At 47.2% G+C, this 17,267-nt stretch overlaps 1 protein-coding gene across 3 annotated transcripts in view; it reads left to right on the top strand.

The window, feature by feature from the left end:
- RIPOR2 (RHO family interacting cell polarization regulator 2) overlaps positions 1-17,267 on the top strand; it is a 214,043-nt gene that overhangs the window by 13,993 nt on the left and 182,783 nt on the right. The window contains exon 1 of one of the 3 annotated variants that reach the window (XM_029590787.1): positions 11,531-11,708. The exons of 1 other annotated variant lie outside the window; for it this stretch is intronic. The gene's annotated coding sequence lies outside the window, so the exon portion shown is untranslated. Of the gene's footprint in view, positions 1-11,530; positions 11,709-16,617; positions 16,787-17,267 lie in introns of those variants that run through there. One more of the 3 variants, XM_029590785.1, reaches the window with a different exon arrangement.

Genomic DNA, 17,267 nt, shown 5'->3' with positions numbered 1-17,267 from the left:
CCATGCTGATGAATTCAGATACAGTTTTTCCTTCCAGTACCACCTCCACTGGGAGGCTGTTCCACGCATCCATTACCCCCTCTGTAAAGAATCATTTCCCAAGATTGCTCCTGAGTCTACCCGCTTTCATCCTCATCTCATGGCCCCTCATTCTAGAGCCTCCTTTCCATTGAAAAAGGGCTCACCAGCTATGCATGGAAACCTTTGAGATATTTACATGGCTCTATCATATCTCCCCTAACCTACCTTTCCTCTAGGGTCCACATATTTAGGCCTTTAAGACTAGCTCCAAATGCTTTAGAACTAAGACCACTGATCATTTTAATTGCCACCCTCTGGATGACTCCAACTGTTTTATATTCTTTTGACTGAGTGGTCTCCACTTAGTATTCTCACCAGGGACCTACACAAGGGCAATATCACTTCTCTTTTTCTGCTGACTATTCCTCTCCCTAGGCAGCCAAGCATCTTTCTGGTGTTTACTGTTGCTTTATCCATGTGTTTGGCCACCTTAAGATCATCAGATACTATCACCCCAGATCCCACTCCTCTTTTGTGCTTAGAAGAATTTTGCATCCAATACTATATCTCCCCCTTGTGCATTTGCAGCTAAATGAATTACTCTGCATTTTTTAGCATTAAATCTTAGTTGCCAGTTTCTAGACCATTCCTCAAGCTTCAGTGGATCCCTCCTCATGTTTACCTTACTTTCCTGGCTGTCTACCTTGTTGCAAACCCTTCCCAACAATCCTTCTGCTATGTCGCTCATGAAAATATTGAAAAGAACTGATCCCAGTACTGATTCCTGAGGCACACCACTTGTGACACCCCCTTTCTCAGAGTAAACTCCATTTACCATTTGTCACATCCCATTTAGCCAGTTTCTAGCCCAGTCAGTCACTCTAGTTCCATACCATGAGCGCTCAATTTATTTATAAATCTCCTGTGCAGAAACATGTCAAAGGCCATACTGAAATCCAAGTACACTACATCTAGTGTTCTCCCTTGATTCAACTCTCTGGTCACCCAATCAAAGAAATTGATCAGATTTGTCTGACAAGATTTACTTCTAGTATAACCATGGTGACTCAGATTTGCAATCCATTTGGATTCCAGAAACTGCACTACCCTTTGCTATAGAAGCTATTCCATTAATTTGCTCACCACAGAAGTGAGATGAACCAGCCTGTAGTTCCCAGCCTCTTTCTTACTTCCACATCTGTCTCTCTCCAGTCCTCCTGAACTACTCCCAACTCTAAAGAGCATTGAAAAGGTCAGCCAGAAAAGCTGCCAGGGCATCTCTAAGTTCTCTCAATACATGGCCTGCAACACAAACCCTATGCAGATAGGCTTTGCCATGGACTGACAGGTTAGAGTCAGGGAGCAACCCCTTAAAGGCACTACAGGGCTCCAATACAGGACTGAAGCTGGTCTTCTGCCTAAGCAATCCCCTCCCCCACAGGTTGAGTCCTTGGGCTCTGGAGGCTGGTAGAATTTGTCTTATGTGAAACATCAGGGGACAGATTGGGAGCTGAGCACAAGTTGGATGCAGAGGAAGGAGTAGACTGGACGAGGCAGGGTAAACTGTACGAAACAAGGCAGGCTTGAAGCTGAGGGCAGGCACAGGCTGAGAGCTGGATAGAGGGACTGGCTGGGGCCAAATACAGAGCAAAGGTTGGGGCTGGATCTGAGGCAAAGGAAAATTGCAAAGCCTGGGGAATAGACAAGGGTCTGAACTGAACTAGGCAGGACAAGAACTGGACAAGGACAGGACTAGACTAAATGAGGACAGGGCTGGACTAGACAGATTACAGGGAACAAGAAAGCCCAATAAGGCACAAGACTGGGCAAAGTAATCCTAGTAGGCCCAGTAGGCATGAGACTGGGGAAGCTAATACCAGTTAGTAAGACAGAAATGCCCAAGAGAGCACAGAGCAAGGCAAGGAGACCTGAGAGGCCACATTGCAAGGCCAGAAGACCTGGAAGGTCCCAGAGCAAGGCAAAAGGCCAAGAGAGGCCACTGAGCAAGTGAGAGGCCAAGAGAGGCCACAAGGCCTGACTAGGCCTAAACAGACTGCAAGGCAAGGCAGAAATCCCAGAGGTCACAAGGCTAGGCAAGGTAGAATAGCAAGGTAAGAGTGGCTAGATCAGAGAGCTGAGATGACTTAATGAAGAGGATTGAGGCATTAAGCAGGCTGGGTTAAATAGGATTGAGGTCTGGCCTAGTAGGGTCAGTATGGAGATAACTGGCAAGGTAGTAAGTTGAGGACTCCTGGCGGAGTGAAGACGGTGCAGCAGGTTGAACCTTGGCACGGGAAGACTGCACAGCAGAGGAAGCTGAGACAGGCTTAATGCAACATACACAGAACAGGAGAGCAAAGAAGGCTCATAAGTTCCACTTAGTCTGCCCAATTCACTTCTTTGGCAATGCCATTGAACACATTGATCTCTGGTAGGGATATGCTATCATTTGTTCCATTTTATTTTGTTTTGCTTAGCGCACATTAACTTTTTTTTAGCACAGTTAAAATGATTAATGTGCACTAAAGTGATTTAACACAAACATAAACCATTGAGCACATGTTAAAACGAAATGACCCAAAACAACACCTAAATGAAAACTAAGCAAAATGGCACAGCCAAACATTTGTCAGCCACACACCCTTGATCTCTGGCTTTCCCTTCATTTCTTTGCAATTTAGGCTCCTTTGTGCTTATTTCATGCCTTCTTGAATTCTCTTACTGTCCTTGCCTCACCCACCTCCTCTGTAAGGCTATTCCATGCTTCCACCACCTTTTCTGTGAAGAAATATTTTCAAAGGCTTGGGTCTACCCCTTCTGAGATTCATATCACTCAATGCATACTGACTGGAAGAAAGATCAGAAATGGGAAATATGATTTGAAAAAAAAAATGCAAATATTTAGCTGACTTCAACAAAGTAGGAGGCTTTTTCCATGAAAAAAGAAATTCAAGGTCAAGCTGGAGGAAGGAAGACTCAGAGAAAATACAAATACGTCTTTACCGAAAGGGTTGTGGATGTCTGGAATAGTCTACTAGCAGAGGTCGTAATAACCACAACCATGACCATGTCTTGGGACAGGTAGAGAGGGCAGCGATAGGTAAAAGCGATGGGGGCACCCCTAGATTTTTGATTAGTCATGGAAACCTATGCTCAATCTCATATAGAAGACCAAAAGGGTAGAAGACAAAGTCAACATGCACAGATCAGCAGTATAGAGTCAAGATCCCAAGAAGAGGAGACCAGATCTACCAACAAGATAGCGCAACAAGGCTTTGATACATTCTTAAATATAATTGAAGGCAGGTGTCCAATTTCCTTATTTGGGCTGCAGGGTAATTTCCTAGCTGTGGAGAAGAATTGAAATGCTGCAGATGGTCAAGCTTGTATGACTGGCAGAAAGGAGATATCTTTAGAGCAGAGGGTAGAGGTGGGGTAAAGATAGGGAAGGGTGACTGGTACACCTGGAACAGTGTAGGATCTCATGCTTGTATACTGGCAGCTGGGAGATATCCTTAACCAAAAGGTAGGTAGAGGCAACCAGATAGATTGGGTGGGCTATATGGTCATTATCTGTCAACATCTACTTTGTTACTATGAAAGTATTCTCGTGTTTAACAAAATAAACACGTCATCAGGTTTTTAACAGAAAAAACAACCCTTAAAAGTCAACAAATTGTACACTTTATCTGTAAAACATTTGTTAAAGTTACAGAGTATCACCAGCCAGAGGTTATTTGAAGCCCTGGCCACAACTGTGATATTCATCCCCAGTTTCCTCCTATGTGGGAAGGCAGCTTGCTCAAGCAGAAAGAGAGCTGTCCTCAGACCAAAAAATATGAGCAAACCTGAAAAATGAGGTCTGTAAAAATCCAATTCTGTTTTTTTTTTGTTGGAGCTTCATCTTGCTTGAATGCATGGCTTACGTTCTGCTTTTCCCTCTTCCGAGAGCTGGGAGAGTAGAAATAATCGGATTGTCCCTGTTCTGAAACAAAAAAAATGATTTAAGCTTTACTAACCTTATTTTATAAGTTCAAATGCAAACAAGTTATCTGCATAGCTACACATGGACCTACAAACTGCTAACTTCTATGGCACAAGCTACATAATATTCCAAATGCCATTGTGTAACAACTTGTTGTATTTTTGGCAGGAAGTAAAATAGCAGCTCCTGGGAAAATTGGCAGAAAGGAGGATTAGTAATATAAGCATTACTTATCTTCTTTCCACTGAACATTGGGTCCCCATGGAAATGTTTTCAAAACCTGTATTTCTTCTGTAGATAGAATGTAGTCCCTGTTTTAAGAGATCTGGGCAGAGAAAGGTATGAAATGCTTCTTCAGCTAGCTGCAGACACTGGAATATGCATGAGATAGATTTGCATGCCGAATGCTTTGATTGCATGCATATCTATCTCATGCATATTCATTAGGGAAATCTCGAAAACCCGAGCTGATTGGCGTCCATGAGGACTGGAGGTTGCCTACCCCTGAATAAATTGCCTGTGTGACATGAAACAATATTTTTGTAATTACACCTGATCAAAAGCATCAAATTGCTGTCAGGAAACCCTTTGATCAGATGGTGCTGAACTGTAAAGTGAAAGTAAAACAAGCTTTCCTAAAAAAAAAAAAAAAAAACCCACTCAGAAGCAGTATCCAACTCTGGCCCTCGAGTGCTGCGAACTGGTTGGTTTTATTTTTCAAGATTATCCATCCTGAATATTCATAAGATACATTTGCATGCACTGCTTCCAATGTATGCACTGACTTCAGTTTTGCAATGCTGTAATTAACAGATATGATTTAAAAAAAAACAAAAAACAACACCACAAAAAAACACCCTTCCTTTAATTAAATAAGACGTGATGAGAGGTGCCAGGCTCTGCTTTCAGATTTTGTCAGGGAATACAGAGTGAGGCAATGAGAGAAGAGGAATCTGTTCTGGCTGTCTGGGATGCATGCAGGCATAGAATTCTCTGAGAATTTATTGTACACAGAGAAACCAGAGGGCAATGATTTGTTCATTTATAAGCAAGAAAAAAAAATATATATAAAAAATATGCACATACCCCCATGAAATTACTTTTTCTTTTTGTTTTACCATTATGGCTCATGGGTATCACAACAAGGTCCTTAATTCCGGTCCAAAGCAATGCAGAGCATAGGAATCGTCAGTACAAAACTGGAATGACCAGAACACTTCCAGAATCTCACTTGGCAAATTTTATTCATCTTTGCCCAGTGAAAGATCTAACGAAATAATTTTGTGTTATGGTTGTGGACCCTTGGGCCGGCTGAGACTGCAGGTGTTGCACTGTGGGGACCCACAGTGAGCGTCGCAGCCGGGAGGTGGCACTGAGGAGAGACTCCGAAGAAGGCTTCACCACCAGAAGTCCGAGGTCCCCCCAGGAGGAGCCCATAGGGACCCGGACCTCTTGGACTTAGGTGGGACCCTATGCAACCAAGGATCCAGGAAGCGGCCGAAGAGATGGTCGATGAGGATGGTAGGACCCAGGGGGCTGGAAGAGTCTTCACCCTCGGGAGCCCTCGGCTCCCCCCGGGAGGAGCCCGAGCCGCTGGGACTTAGGAGAATCCTCTGGGCCAGCAAGAACCGGATACCTGAGGAAGCGGATGAAGCTGGAGTCAGGGTCCAAGAACGAAGCCGGGTCAGAAGCCAGAAGTCCGAAACCAGAACCAGGGGCGGAAGCTGAAGACGGAGTCAATGGACGAAGCAGGGTCAGAAGTCAGAAGGGATGATCCAAGATCCAAAGCAGCAACTAGAAACTCAGGGAACTGAGTGAACCTCGTTGCAAGGCGAAGCATAGCTGTAGCTGCCGGGTTTAAATAACCCGGCAGCCTCTGACATCATCAGGAGGGCTGTCTTTAGTTTCCCGCGCTGGGCCCTTTAAATCGTGAGCCCTGGCGCACGCCTAGGGGGCGGGGCCAGCCGCGGATCGGCGGCGGCGTCTCCCTCTCAGGGAGAGCGCCGCAGTAGGCCACGCTTCGGGCCTGGGCGGCCGACGAGGATCTCCCGCGGCCGGACTGGGCCGCACGGTAAGTGGAGATCCCGGGGTACGGCCCGGGACCGTAACATTTTGTCATTGGTCCTGTGCTCTTAGCCGGAGAAGTAATTATACAAAACCCCTAACAAAAAATGCCTGTTAACCTTAACGTATGTCAGATAGCTTCAGCAAGAAAAGAACTGCATCAGTAGGCCAGCCTGGCCCTTTCAGCAGGCAGACAGGATGCTCTCAGATATCTGGAGACCTCGCCTTCCTGCGCCCTGCCCACATACTGAAATTTCATTTGTGTAAGATACTGCAGCAGACCTGTTCTCGCGATCCCCGCCCTTACAGAACAGCAAGACGAGAAGGGTTAAAGGGCTGTAGCTTTCTTGTTGATGCTAGTCTCTCTTTTAGCCTTTGCTTCGTTTTATGACTTTGTACACCCTTGGAGGGTGGATGCAGGCAGCTGTGGTACAAGCCTCCCTTTTCATCTTGACCCATGGATATAATTTCATATTTTTGTATCTGTTTTTGCTGAAAAGTGGGAGGTAGATTTGCTGTTGGGATAAAAAACAGAAGCATGACAGGGGAGAGGACTATTTCAGGGGGTGTGGAGGGTATAATGAAAAGGCTTCCCAAACCTGTCCTGGGGACTCCACAGCCTGCCAGGTTTTCGGGATATCCACAATGAATATACACAGACAAATGAGCACACATTGAAAGCCCAGTGTCTGCAAACTTATCTCATGTCTTTTCACTGTGCCCATCCTGAAAATCTGACTGGCGGTGGGATCAGCGGGTCAGGTTTGGGAAGCCCTGATCTAATAGAATATGTGCAACTAGCTCTCACAAGAGTTTTTTTTTTTCGAGAATTTAGTTTCTGTTGGCTTTCTGCTACTGCAGAATTTCTCCATGTGAACGAAGTGCTGGGTGACACGCTCCCAAACACCCCCCACCACCACCACCCATCTCTTTTGCTTGTCAGACTCTGTCTTGAGGTTAAATTGTCTCCTTTGGGTTCAGTGTGCAAATTCTCAGGTCAGGGGCATCTCAATACTAACTGCTATTTTCTAGCCCATTTTCCAACAGGGCCAAAAGATTTTGAAGCCTGCATCCTCACATTTTGGCTAACTGCTGCAAAAGAAAAAAAATGTTATTTGGAGCAGTTTACATGTTAAACATTCTGCAGCCTGAGGGTGTTGCAGGAATATAGCATGCAAATGCAATTCAAAAAATCTCAATGTGACATAGCTCAATCAAATAGGAAAATACACAGACCCACAAGCAATCAAAAGTCAGTAACGGTCCCTTTATCTGGAGGAGCCACTGAGGCTGATATGCAAAATAAGCTGAGCCCCTTAATTTAGGCCCCCTAAGTTAGGGGGTAGATTTTAAAAGAAGCGCGATCAGCCTACTTTTGCTTGCGCATCAGACTCAAGCAAAAGTACGCTGGATTTTAGTAGATACGCGCGGAGCCGCGCGTATCCACTAAGGGGTAGATTTTAAAAGAAGCGCGATCAGCCTACTTTTGCTTGCGCATGAGACTCAAGCAAAAGTACGCTGGATTTTAGTAGATACGCGCGGAGCCGCGCGTATCCACTAAAATCCTGGATCGGCGCGCGCAAGGCTATCGATTTTGTATAGCCTGCGCGCGCCGAGCCGCGCTGCCTCCCCCCGTTCCCTCCAAGGCCGCTCCGAAATCGGAGCGGCCTCGGAGGGAACTTTCCTTTGCCCTCCCCTCACCTTACCCTCCCTTCCCCTACCTAACCCACCCACCCGGCCCTGTCTACACCCCCCCCTTACCTTTGTCGGGGGATTTACGCCTCCCGGAGGGAGACGTAAATCCCCGCGCGCCAGCGGGCCTGCTGCGCGCCGGGCCGCGACCTGGGGGCGGGTACGGAGGGCGCGGCCACGCCCCCGGGCCGTAGCCACGCCCCGTACCCGCCCCCAAAACGCTGCCGACACGCCCCCGCAACGCCGCGCGCTCCGGCCCCGCCCCCCGACACGCCCCCCTCTGAGAACCCCGGGACGTACGCGAGTCCCGGGGCTCTGCGCGCGCCGGGAGGCCTATGTAAAATAGGCTTCCCGGCGCGCAGGGCCCTGCTCGCGTAAATCCGCCCGGTTTTGGGCGGATTTACGCGAGCAGGGCTCTGAAAATCCGCCCCTAAAATCCTGGATCGGCGCGCGCAAGGCTATCGATTTTGTATAGCCTGCGCGCGCCGAGCCGTGCTGCCTCCCCCCGTTCCCTCCAAGGCCGCTCCGAAATCGGAGCGGCCTCGGAGGGAACTTTCCTTTGCCCTCCCCTCACCTTACCCTCCCTTCCCCTACCTAACCCACCCACCCGGCCCTGTCTACACCCCCCCCTTACCTTTGTCGGGGGATTTACGCCTCCCAGAGGGAGACGTAAATCCCCGCGCGCCAGCGGGCCTGCTGCGCGCCGGGCCGCGACCTGGGGGCGGGTACGGAGGGCGCGGCCACGCCCCCGGGCCGTAGCCACGCCCCGTACCCGCCCCCAAAACGCTGCCGACACGCCCCCGGAACGCCGCGACGACCGGGCCCGCCCCCGACACGCCCCCCTCCGAGAACCCCGGGACTTACGCGAGTCCCGGGGCTCTGCGCGCGCCGGGAGGCCTATGTAAAATAGGCTTCCCGGCGCGCAGGGCCCTGCTCGCGTAAATCCGCCCGGTTTTGGGCGGATTTACGCGAGCAGGGCTCTGAAAATCCGCCCCTAGGTGTCTAGTTGTGAAAGTCGATGTTCAGCTTCTGTTTCTCATCCCTAACTCCACCCACCCACTTTTTGAGTTCCTAAATTTAGGAACTCCGCCCCAGTAAATTTTCAAAGTGGCCAATTTAGTAGCCTAACTGCTAAAGTTAGGATCCTTAATCCATTGAAAATTGACCCCAATGTATCCCTGGAAGGCCCATCGTTTCTCAGAGCATAAAGTAACTTGGTTTTAAGAAAACCTCAAACTCCTCAATAAATAAATAGCATATCAGATAAATAGCATATAAAAATAAAGACATTTGTTGATCAGTGATGAGAGTTTTTGACAAAATCTGTTATTTCTTTGAGTTTTATGCAGTGTTTTAGAGGCTTATTTTCTGTCACGAACAAGTCCCGTTCAGTTGGTGCATGAAGGCTCCAAGCCTTTACCTATTAGGTTCTCACAGGGCCCTGCACATTTCACCTGCGAGCGGCTCTGAATAGCTACCTCTTGGACTGAATGTTTGCACCCACTGTAAAAGAAGCTGTATGGGGTTTTTTTGGCACAGCTGCCAGCTGTCTGCACAAGTCTGGGTTTCTTTTAATGTCCGTCTTTGAACCTTCTGGGATTGGCTGTCCTGTCCTGAGTATTAACAATAACTGGGACTGAGCAGAGTGCTGGGGGATGGCAGTTTGGAAAGCTAGAACTGACTCAGAGGGACCTAAGCTGTAGTAAGTTTAAAAGTTATCACAGGTAAACTTTCAGATTTGTTGTGTGTGCGTTAAAACGGGCTTTAGCACCTGATAAAGCAGAGGCTCTCAACCCAGTCCTCAGGACACACCTAGCCAGTCAGGTTTTCAGGATATTCACAATGAATATGCATGAGATAAAGATTTGTGTACAATGGGGGCAGTGCATGCAGAGTGTGCTCTAAAGACTGGATTGAGAACCACTATACTAAGCTGATATCAAGGCAACAGAAAGGCCCACCCTTGGGCTGGCCCAGTAGCTCAGTGGTGGTGCTATGAAAGGTATCTGGGTTTGATTCCTGGGTCAGATCTTCTGGACAGCCAGGGCCGGGGATACTGCAGAAGCAACATTTACAGCCCCTTTCCAAGGGAAGGAGACGTCCCAGTCACCATGTAGTGGCACCACCCTGTGGCCAGATTTAAGGCCCACGATTGCAGAATGTGGGAAAGCAGCTCTGGTGTGTGGCACTCCGCCGAGGTCTGTCACAGCAATGACTGGAATAAAGCAAGCTGGGAGGGGATATCAAAACAGAGGAAAACAGTCCCTAGGTAGCTGCGAATGAAGGCTCTTGGTGCCAGATCTCAGCCCTGGTTCTGATTGAGCTGGAAGCCCAAAGGAGCGGGAGGAACTGGAACAGTCACAAAAAAAATAAAAATGGCCACGGTAAGCTCAGTCATTTCAGCACTCTGCATGGCAGTAGCATGGGGCCCTCTCCTGATCCCCTTCCTCCCAGCCCCCCCCCCCCCCCCAAACAATCTAATCGCACTTCAGGCACTCCTCCCCTGCGATCACCCCCTTCTAATCTAAGAAGCCCCTTTCTTTTGAAAGAAGTCTCTTGCCCCAGACACCCTCCCCCCCCCTCTTTGCAAGATCTCCCTCCTCTAGCCAGCAGCAGGAGAGCCTCGTACCTGCCCTGACAAAGCATGACGCTATGGAGAACAGCACCGAGCATCCAGACAGCAAACGAACAGTAGGCAGGGGGTAGGGGGTCCACCTGCTGCCCACTGCTGGTGGGGGGGAAGGGGTCTTTCGAGGGGAGGTTGCCCAGATAAAGGGGTTTCTTTTGGAGGTGGATGCTTTACAAGAGAGAGGGGACCCTTGAATGGGAGGCTTCCATAAGGGAAAGCTACTGCGGGGGAGGGAGGAGGGAAGTGCCCATAGAGGGGAGAGGGTTCTTCATTCAGGGGAAAGGGAACAAGGACCTGACCATCTTCCCTCCACCCCCATCCTCTCTGTCCCCCGGCATTACTGACATTCCCCTGACTTACTCTTCCCCCTCCAGGAAATTACAGGCCAGTGTGGGAAGGCTCTACTGCCAGGCTAGTCCCAGAAGTTCAATTTCCTGCAGTAACCACTGTGATCTTTTATATAGGCAGGAAAATAATAAGCTCATTACCCCGCAATGTACATAATCAGCATGTACAGTCGTGCTAACATTTTTTTATGGCCCTGCTAAATAATTGGTTCCTACTGTAGCCTTCAGTGCTCTTGCTAACAGTCATAACCTTGCTCACTAATGGGCAGAGAGCACATCTCAGTGCAATGGTGCTCAGCCCAGCCAGTTGGGTTTTCAGGACATCCACAATGAAAATGCATGAGCTAGATTTGCATGCACTGCCTCCATTGCATGAAAATATATCTTATGTATATTTATTTAGGTGGTGTATATTCCACTTTTCAGGTACCTCAAAGCGGAGTACATTCAGGTATTGGTTTGCATTTCAAGTTTTTATAATTAGGGTTGACTGCCTCCCAGCCTGTTCAGCCCCCCACCTCCTCTTTTTGGGCTTTAGAGCTTTAAGGAGCTTTGCGTGCCTATGAAGTGCTACAGCATGGCATGCTTTCCAGAAAGGAGCTGAATTACTGCACAAGCACCTATGCAGGGAGCTCTTGGCACGCAGAGACGGCTGGGTTTGCGCTTGGTTGCTACGCGATACAGTGAGCAGGAATAGGCGGCTCTCCTCAGCCCGCTCGTGTGCATGTCCCATGTGCCACAGCAACACCGATCAGGGGGGTGGGGGAATCGGCTGCAAATCAGCCATCCCCTGGCGTGATGCGCAAAATGCAGAGAGGGGTTAATGAGCCCGAAGGTGCACTCTCCGCAGCTAGCAGAGGGGTCCTCGTGTGCAGCGCATTGCATGTGAGCGTCGATTATTTATTTGCACCGATTTTGAGATGAACGAACTGTTAGAGATGAACTGCGAGGTTCCACGTTTCCCCAGAAGGTAACATTTACTGCTTCATGTCAAAATACCTCGAGCAAGCCAATTAAACTGTGTGGAGTAGCTCCCTGAGTATTTTATTCTCCAGTACAGTAACTTCTTTCCAAGTTCTGGGTTAAGCATCTGGCGGTTGGTAATCCTTCTTTAATTAATCAGTTCTTTCTCTCTCTCCTCTCTCCTCGGGACAGAATAAGGGCTGTTTGTGAGATTTCCTGACCGGCAGTGTCTCATTTCTTGGTGGAGTCAGCTGTGCCGGCGAGGATCCTCGGATGGGAGGGGGGGAGCGGTGCTGCCTCGGGCAGGGCGGACCGGAGGAGTTTTGTGCTCCTCAGCTGCCGTCGTTTTCTCTGTTACCAGTCCTGCAGCAATCCCTCTGACCAGAGATGTGACAACAGCTCTGCTGGGAGCTGTGGATGTTCTGCTGACCAAACAGTTTCCTCCTGCTCCTTCCGGATTTGATTTGTCATCTTTCCAGAGCCAAGCTGGAGGCAAGTTACATTCATGGTCCAGCAGGTATTTCTCTGATCCAAAAGGGCCCACACTCTAAGGCAGGGCTTCCCTGGGGACCCCACAGCCAGTCGGGTTTTCAGGATATCCACCATGAATATGCATGAGAAATATTTGCATACACAGGAGGTAGTGCATGAAAATAAATCTCATGCATATTCATTAGGGAAATCCTGACTGGCTGGGATGGGGGGGGGGGGGGTAGGACCAGTTTGATGAGCACCCCTGAATCAAAAATCACTGGCCTAGTGGTTTTCTCCCATTCTGTGCCTATGGGGAAAAAAATGCTTAGTAAATAAGATCCTAAATGTATACCTGAAGCAATAGAGGCTGAGGTGACTTGCCCAAGGTTACAAGGAGCACAGGTGGGATTTTAAGCCTGACTTCCCTAGTTCGTAACCTGCTGCTCTAACCACTAGGCCAGTGATTTTTGATTCAGTCCTGGGGCCATTCTAGCCAGTCAGGTTTTCAGGATAGCCACAATGAATCTGCAGGAGCTAGATTTACACACAACTGAGATAGTATGCATAGCAGTTGGGCTATCCTGACAACCCAACTAATATGCAGCCCTGACCACTGGAGCTGGACAATCCTGTGCTGGTATCATGAAATGTCTGTGGTCCTCAAATTGCAGCTCTCTCTCAACCCAGTCCTCAGGACATACCTGGCCAGTCAGGTTTTCAGGATAGCCATGATGAATATGTATAAGATACAGTTGCATTCAATGGAGACAGTGCATGCAAATCTATCTCATGCATCTCTTTTGTGGATATCCTGAAAACCTGACTGGGTAGGTATGCCCTCAGGACTGGGTTGAGAACCACTGCACTAGACTACTCCTCTGTTTCCAATTCAGTCAGAACCCCAGGGTTAGGTTTTGGTGTCATGATCCTTCATTCACAACTATCTGTGAATTTATTCACCTATTTTATATCCCCTCCCAACTGATTTTAGTTCAGTCATTGCAGTAACAGTCTTCCCAGAGTCCATGCTGTAATCATGGACCCTCAATCCAGCCATCACACGTGACCACTGCCATTGAGTCAGGTGGCTGTGGATTTTAGAACTATTGTGATTTGGTAGTGAAGTTTATTGGTTAGAACAGAGAACCTGTTAAACCTCAAGTCACTATGTCAAACCTCTGAGAGACTTTGGGTAAGTCATTTTATTCCTCTGTGCCTCAGGTTACCCAGCAGGAATCAAGTAACCAGATCAACACTGTTCTTTTCACTCTCCCACTATTAAAAGCTGTCATACAGATAAGGCAGCAAAATTAATAACCAGACTTTCTACCCCAGAGAAGGCTGCACCCATAGGCTCGCTGGAATCTAACATAGCATAGTAACATAGTAATGATGGCAGATAAAGACCAAGTGGTCCATCCAGTCTGCACAGCAAGTTGCTCATGAAAGTAACTGTCGCTCCTTGCAAGTTATTCCCATGCCTTCCCTTAAGAGTAGTAACTTTCTTCATTTCTAACATCTAGCCTCTAGGGATCCAGAGGGTTTATTCCATGCCCTTTTGAATTCATTTATTATTTTTATCCTCACCACCTTTTCCAGGAGGGCATTCCAGGCATCCACCATCCTCTACATAAAAAAAATATTTCCTGATGTTGGTTCTGAGTTATTCCCCCCTGAATGAAAAGTGCAATATGAATTCAAGTTGTTATTCTCTCACTGTACCTAAATATTTATTATAAGCTTCATTTGTTTGATCCATGGTATATTCTACAATTTATTTTTCTATGCAGATTACACTTTTTAAAACATAATATGAAATACAAACATAAAATATCATGTAAAATAAAACCAATAAATAAAAAAAGTATTACAATAAAAATTTTAAAAAATATTTCATAAACACCCTGCAATAATACAATATCAAGTATTTGAAAAAAAAGGTTACGCCAGCTAGTCCATATATGCCTGTATATTAAAAAAAAAGTTTTAACTTTTTTTTACTATATAAAGCTTCACAACAACTCTATGTTACAGAGACCTTGAAGTCCCTTGACGTAGATTATATGGCTTACTGTAAGCAATATTCTAATTAGCCTCTGTTTTATTTGAGTCGTTGAGCTCACTGGGGGAAACAGTTTGCTGTATGTGTTTTGCATTCTGTGCACTTTTCTGTGACTATGTGGGGCATGCAACAGAATGGTACGATATAAATACAAAATTATTAGTGGTACCATTAGTAGGATTAGTGGCTACTGGAAATTCCCCGGCTTTCACTTTGGTTCACTTTGGTTTGCTGACGGAATCAGAGTGCAGCGCATTGTACATGAGGACCAAGGTTGCATGGGACCTGACTGCGTGCCATTTTTTTCTTCCCGGGTGGTTTTCTTCTCTACTAACTACATGTCAGGCATAGCCACATGGGCCCCTGCTTCCTAAAGCCGGCTGCTGTTGTAGCCACAGACTTGGCTATGTGCGCTGGAGGCCCCCTCTGTAAGATGGAAGCTGCATCTCAGCAGTCCTGGTGTTCCTTGCTCTCATGTCAGTTGTACATTAAGCCACATGGGGACCTTGCCTGGTAACCTGTTGTTGGCATATACAGCCAGTAAGTAAGGATCAGGTGCTCGTCTTTGTCCACACGGGCCCTTGAATGGTCGAGGCTGGGGGAATCACTGTTGGACGCTGCTAGAAGATTATCACTGCTCCTAACCAGCCAGTAGGTGCATTTGGCAGGGTAAGGAAATGAAGATTTTGTAAGAGCAGTCGGTTACCTGATCTTAGCAGCAAGGCAAGTCCCCGGTGGGACCGACCAGCTTCCTTACCTCGCTGGCCAGCAGCAGATAGCGCACAATGGGACTGATTCCTTCGCAGTAGGAACGAAATGTTTTCTACACGGCTCGGCGTGTAGAAAACATTTCGTACTCATTGCCCAGAGTACTTTCTCTCCCCTGCCCCCACCATGTCTCTGCTTCTGTCACTCTGAGCCTGTCATCCTCTGATACTCCTAAATCTGAATTGCATAGTTCCCATAAGTCTTGTTGAAACCACACTCTTTACTTTCTGAAGTATAATTCAGTAAAATAACAAGGTTCACGTGAGAAGGAAGACGTGAAATCCTGTGCTGAAAAAGTGTGAAATAAATAACAATAATGTGCGGACAGATGTCAATGTTAAATAAAAAGGACATATTAAAAATTCATTCTTGGATGATCCCAATAGCTCGGTGGCTAGTTTACTATGCTGGCAGTAGCCTCCCCGGCTCACATTCCTACACCATGTTGTTGGCTGGAGTTCAGAGCACTATCCTTTGGGAAAGGAACCATGGGCCTCTGTTATGGCAACACCTAGTCCAGGGGTGAGCAACTCCAGTCCTCCAGTGCCTCAAGGCAGTGGGGTGTTTGAGCTATCCACACTGAATATATTCATGCAGTGGAGGCAGTGCATGCAAAAACCTCTCACGAATATTCAGTGTGGCTACCTTGAAAACCCGGTCGAGGACCAGAGATGCCTACCCCTGGCCTAGTGACGGGGGAAAGAATGGTATTGGAGAGCACTTTCTAATAACCAATAGTGCCCCAGTGGGTTGCCACAGGACCTGCACTGTACCTAAGGTAGAGAAGAAAAAAAGTCTGAAGGCAGCACATGATGACTCCCTGACGAGACCTTGAGGGGACTGAGAAAAGAGAGATACCTTGCATTTGAGCAAAATGAGGATCATCCATCTACACAAACACTTAAAAAAATGCTTTGACAATTCTTTCTCTGAAGTCTCTCTCTTTCTACTGGGGAGCACTTTGTGGCTAAAGCAGCAATTATACCAATTAATTTGTCATCACAGTTTCATGCGAGATATTTTGAGCAAAATATAGCATGTTCTACTAGAACAGCCTGACACACATTAAAACCAACAAAACATTACTATGCAACAGGACAGTAAAACAACTAAGGATGTGCATTCATTTTGTTACTGTAGGTGCACAAAAATGATTTTGTGTGTGTACACGAACATGTGTGTGCATAAAAATGCTTCATAATCACATAAGAAACAAAACAAAATTATAAAACACAACAAAAATTAGTGATAATCCCCCCCCCCCACCTAAAAAAACAGCCTCCCCTATATCCAAGGAAATGCAGTGCAGAAGTGATTGTGAGGACCGGAGTGTCTGAGCGATCAGCTGAAAGGAAAAACGCACACAGCCTGCTGTAGTTAGAAGTGGATGGCAAACAGCTGCCTCCAGCTCTCTCCACACGGCACACATGACACCACGGTCAACAACTCTCTTTCTCTCCTTCCCTCCCCCTCCCTATCTAACTCACTCCCACAGTAATTCTACCAGGGAGAAGAATAGCTGCAGCTACCAGTGTTAGTTAGATCAGCCAGTGACTAAAGACAAGCTGTTGAATGATTTTTTTTTTATTTTTATGTTATTTTTTGGGGGGGGGGGGGGGGTGGATTGTTTATTTTTTGGCTGGTACCAAAACAGAGTAAGCCAGCTAGGAAAGCCAAGGAACATTTGCTATGAGACTTTACTGCCCGAGATGAAGTTTAAGTATCAAACCAGGGGGTGCTGACCATCCGTCCCAGCCATGAAGTGAGGCCACAAGCTTTAGGTAGGTAACCCTCTGCTGATTTTCCTAAACTCTTCCGCAAGCTGAATGAGGTTCTGCGTGTTTATTTGCGATTTTCATCCCCATGCTGTTCACTCCATCTTCTGCTGTAATCTCGTGTGTCACATATCCCCGTTGCTGGGTTACCGTACTGGAAAATGAATGCTTAGCTAGCTGCTGAAATTAATTGAGACCGTAAGAGGGAGAGGACAGAGAACAGAGAGAAAAGTCTATATTATGTTATTGCAGCATGTGTTACATTAGCAGCATGAGAATTGTTCGGAAGACAAGAGGGGCTGAATGTGGACAAAGCACTGACAGCAGGAGTGAGGTAGGGAAAGGGCTTCAGGACAGGAGAATGGAGTATGATGTTGGCAAGGAAGGAATAAAAGGGGCTCAGAGGCCTGCCCAGTGCTGGGGGATGCTGCATAGGTGGCATGTGCAGCACCTGGCAGGGAGGGAGGTCTCGGTGGCAGCCTCTAGT

The sequence above is a fragment of the Rhinatrema bivittatum genome, chromosome 2 (assembly GCF_901001135.1).
Source record: "Rhinatrema bivittatum chromosome 2, aRhiBiv1.1, whole genome shotgun sequence".
Taxonomy (NCBI): Eukaryota; Metazoa; Chordata; class Amphibia; order Gymnophiona; family Rhinatrematidae; genus Rhinatrema; species Rhinatrema bivittatum.
The sequence above is the reverse complement of the archived record's forward strand: the minus strand, read 5'-3'. Positions and strand labels throughout refer to the sequence as shown.